Here is a 5,000-nt window from a genome sequence, read left to right on the forward strand (position 1 = left end):
TATTCCATTCGCGCTTGTTGGATATGACACTGGTTATAGCCAACTCGGCGCTACGTGCCTCGTTGGCTATTTACCATCTCATATACAACGCGCGCTCATGGAATAATTGTTAAATAACTGACAATTGCTTATATCAGTAGCCCATAACTAGGCACGAACAATAGCACTGTATTCCTGTCACGGCGTTTTCACAGACTGAGATTTATTTTTGGATTTAATTACCCGCTAACGAGACTCCTGCAAGAGCCCGATAACCAGTCACGAGAAACTAACTTGACGACATAGCGTCACCGAGCCGGAATTGTCTTTGTCTTTTTGCCTAAAATGTAGTCTAAAAATAGATTGTACATGGGCTCCTGGTCTGTAAAAATACTGTGACATAGATGTTGGGCTTAGGGCTTTTCCATGGAGTTGGGGTCCATGTTTTATACACGTCCCATTCCAAGAGCAGATGGTTCGACAACGATTCCGTTTCGACTCGATGACATGTTGTGTAGAGCAAGTCATGCATAAATAATATTAGAAACTAAAATTCTAATAAACATAGCCTATTTTCCCATGGAAAAAAGAATTATATAGCCCATTTGATGTCCGATGGAAACAGACTCTTTTACACAGTCATAGAATTCAGAGTTTCGGGGGCCCTGAAAATGGTGACTGAAGTAATGTAGGCGCGCAGTGTAACGTGGGTGAGTAACGTTCTTTTAAGGTTCTGATTAGAAGTGACAGACTCATATTGTCGATCCTTTTTAGGCTTACTGGAAAAATTACCAGGTCTATCAACACTGGCTCTTATCATTATCTTGAGTTTGCGCAAAATGCTGGGCCATGTGTTGAAGCCGTCGAAGAAGCAGTGACGAAACACGGTCTGGCTTGTTGCAGTCCAAGGCATGAATATGATGAGTTCTGAAAAAGGATTTTGAATTGAGTGCCGCAAAACCAAAGCAATTGTGTGATGTTGACCAATTACAAGAAATTCCGACCACTAAATGAGCCAATCAGAGCGCAGGGCAAGTCTATGCGCTCAAAAGATTGAATGCGAGGCAGAAATCAGCTTGCTCAGTCGCTTCTGATTGGCAGAGGTTGTGTCACGAGATGTTTTAGCCACGAAATAAGGGTAGAAATGCAAAACGGAATCAGCTGAGAGCTGCAGGTTCTGTTTTACTTTCAACTTTTAATTGACAGCAACTCTATGGCGCTAAAACGAGACGTTTAACGACTCGTATATAATGACTACATATGTTTTCGAAAGCTGGAGTATTGTCAATAAAAGAACTTAGTTAAAAAGCGTTATTACATCCCAGAGACAGGCTCTTGCGCAGGTCGCCCAAGCCAAGTGTTTGCGTCTTTTTTTTTCTCGAATTTAAGAGCACTTGTATATAGCGTGTATATGCATGATTTTGTAAGCGTCAACAAAAGAAAATTTATAATATTTCGCTAACTTATTTTCCGTCTTCTTATGCGCTTTCAATTCTCTGCGGTTCCCGAAATAGCAAACACAGAGCTTGGGATTCCTGTGACGGTAACCACTTGCGTTGTTAAGACTCCTCATTTCCGTAAAGTCAGTCTGATCTCTAATGTAGACGTGAGGAGATTCAGAGATAAGTTTCACCTTGCGATTAAATTAAATCCATTCTTATATTTAACTTTCTTCAAGCTTTGGTTCACATCAGTTTCGGGGTAAAAGCAGAGAAAATCAATCAAACAGGATGCCTGCTCTTTATTTACCATACGCGGTGAAAGATGAACTCTCCAAACTGTGCTTAGCAATATTCTTAATCCACTCGGAAACAATGAAACTCGAGCAAATACATATTGAATGATCCCAGAACTGTGTCATTTTACTTGACTGCGTATAATGTATCCATTCAACTTAAGTTACTGTTCACTCCATCATTGAACTGTCCCCAATCTTCCTATCTTTTGACTCACGCTCATCCAAGGCATCGTACTTGTCTACCTCGTGCAAGAAAAGCCAGGGAATATTCCACTAAAAATAGTCTAAAGTCTTGAGAGATGTATATAAACAGCAATATTTGACATTCCGTAAAGCCTAATTTGTTCGTGGAATTGACGTGGTGTGATTTTGTCCCTATTACGAACCATTGGGCTGCACAATGAACTGGAAATTCTCGTGGCTCGTTTTTTTGGGAAGCCTGCTGCAATAGTGTTTGGAATGGGATTTGCAACCAATTCTACCAGCATACCCACTCTAGTGGGTAAGAAAGATTTGATCATCAGTGACGAACTGAATCACTCTTCGTTGATAGAGGGAGCCCGGAGGTCAGAGGCTGAAGTTAAAGTCTTCAAACATAACAGTGAGTAACTGCTGGAAGCATACTTTAGCCGTGACAACGATTGCACTAGAATCTCATCTTGAATTTGCACGTGTGTCAGTTTTTAGCCGAATAGCTCAGAATCACTTTTCCGGGTGGAACGGAAGGCTTGTCAGTAAATGGTCGTTTGAATCCAGATGCCGTGATTCGAGGCTGCTGAAAACGAGTAGGAATAGAGCCGAGTCATATTCTCTAAAGTCTAAAATCGGTTATCTCAGTTTTTTTTTTTTTATTTTCTCTTCTCGGAAAGGTTCGAGGGTAATCAAATGAGATTTGGAATTCAAATCAATAAAAAGTGTTGCCATTTAACACATATGCCATATTTTAAACAAAAGCAAGTATTTGCACATTATTTGAGTTTCGAATTAAGTCCCCGGAGAGTTGATTTCGGGCACCCATAGGCAGCCCAAGTTCGGTATACGATTTTTAATAGGCTTTGTATGGGAAAATGTACAAATAAACTTCACTTACCTCTACGTACATTTGTCCTTAACTTGTCTGTGCAATCGGAGCCCAAATTTAGTCCATTTTAGCCAGGCATGGGGCTTACGAATTTTTACGATGTCGTTAGTTGTTATTTTCCCTCATAAAGAGAAGAAAGGCTGGTGATTCGCAGCGATCTCGTCCCACAAATTACTCTCACATCACAAAGCAACGGACCGAATCTCCATTAAAGCACCACTGCGTTAAGGTCAGATAAATTCCGTATCACATCAACTCAACTCCGGGATCGGTCTGCGATTTTTGACGAATAAATTCCAAATAATGTTCGGCTTTTTATAATCTTCTCAAGCGCTCCCCTTTTTGTTTGGCTACGGTAGATATAGCTTGATGGCGATCATATTCTGCACTCTCATTGGCCAAGTGTTTCAATTGTCCCATGAGAAAGCAGAATGTAATTTTGTACGTGTATCAGTTTAGAGATCTTCAAGTTTCAGCTCACTTGACGTGAGTTATCGAGGTGAAGTTTGGTTTAGGTCCACGATTTATGGATCAAAAATTCTGGCGAGTCTTTTGCTTGAGTTCCCTTGTTCCCAAAATTACTTCAAACTTGTTCTCATGATCAGCTTTTTGATCCCTAATATGGTTTATGTTCCCTTGTTCCCTGAAATATTTCGTCTTTGTTTCCCTGTTCCCCAGTTCAAACTTGCAACGTTCCCTTGTTCCCCAAAACCCCTGGGAGACCCTCAGTAAACGTCAGTACGTGTATTTCTAGACACTGGAAGTTTCAGCACACTTGACCTCAGTTTTCGAGGTGTGATGTGGTGTAGCTTCAGCATTTATGGATCAAAACTTCTGTTTCAGACATGGCGAGTCTTGAAAAAGTTCTTCGGGAATCAGTTGTGCAGGGAAATCCCCGAACTCACAGACCCTGGGGAAAAATACTTATCATAGTTGAAGGTGTTTACAGGTAAAAGAAACTTATTGAACTGTTCTGTTGGATCATGAAAAAAAAAACAAATAACTTTATCTTTAAGCACTGTTACACTAGGCAACATTTCTTGCAACTTGTCTCGTTTTGGATGATCACATGAGGTTAAACGCTGTTACATCTTCATTGGGTGGTGCTTCAAACCGTTGTAACAGCATTTGCAGGACAGATCTTTCATTACGCCATACTCGTTGCAACGTTGTGTGAAGCGTTACGTTGTCTCGCCATGGCGTTGAGAGACAATGTTTTGTGCAACTTGTCTCGCCATGGCGTTGAGAGACAAGTTGCACGAAAGACTGCATAGTGTAACAGCGCCTTTAACGCCAGAAATAGTGGTGAACGCATCAAAAAGATTGCCAGATAATCACCGGCTCATCTGCGTCTCGGGACAAGTAAAACGTAGTGGCAAAAACACAATCAGCAATGTTTTGCGTGCGACCTGGGCCATGTTGCCACTAGAGAGAAGAAACCCGTACGCACCTGCTGTTGCAACGGCAAGAGGAGAGCATGGCTGCTCACTGCGTGGGACATTCCGCAACCCACGTATAAAAAAAATTGATCCCGGGCTGTGTAGATGCTGAAAACTTATTATCGATAAAGGGAGCAAACTGAACAAGGCTAAAGGACCCAATCTTGACCTTTCTAGCCCACATATTTGCTAAGAAGACTTTGAAATGATGCAGGGCTGGTAGTCTGGCTACGTTTTATTCAATATTTCCAATTATTTCACCAGATGCAATGTGAGAGATGAGAAAAAAAAGAGAAGAGAATATGGGTTCAGTCTAGGTTGGTTACCTTTCTTTGAGTCTGCTCAAACCTTAAGGTTTAAGACTTCAACGGTCCCCCGTCATAGCATTGTGAGATGAGTGTACGAGTTCTGGTGGGATAACAAGTTATATAAGAAAAAAGTTATCATATATCGGTTCGACCTATCACTCATCATCACCTATCATAACAAATCGGAGGCAAAGTGTGAAGCGGTATAGGTGATGTACTTACGGTTTACACTTTTAACTTTAGTATGGAAGGATCCGTCGTACGGTTACCTGAGGTGGTGGCTCTCAAAAACAAATACAAGGCGTATCTCTATTTGGACGAGGCACACAGTATTGGAGCCATGGGCCCAAATGGAAGGGGGGTCACGGATTACATTGGAGTGGACCCTGCTGATGTCGATATTATGAAGGGGACATTAACCAAGAGCTTTGGAGGAGCGGGAGGTTACATTGCTG

General features: G+C 41.5%; 1 pseudogene; it reads left to right on the forward strand.

The window, feature by feature from the left end:
• Positions 1 to 5,000, forward strand: part of LOC137979971 (serine palmitoyltransferase 2-like) — a 14,756-nt pseudogene that overhangs the window by 8,576 nt on the left and 1,180 nt on the right.

This window comes from Montipora foliosa, chromosome 12 (assembly GCF_036669935.1).
Source record: "Montipora foliosa isolate CH-2021 chromosome 12, ASM3666993v2, whole genome shotgun sequence".
Classification (NCBI taxonomy): Eukaryota; Metazoa; Cnidaria; class Anthozoa; order Scleractinia; family Acroporidae; genus Montipora; species Montipora foliosa.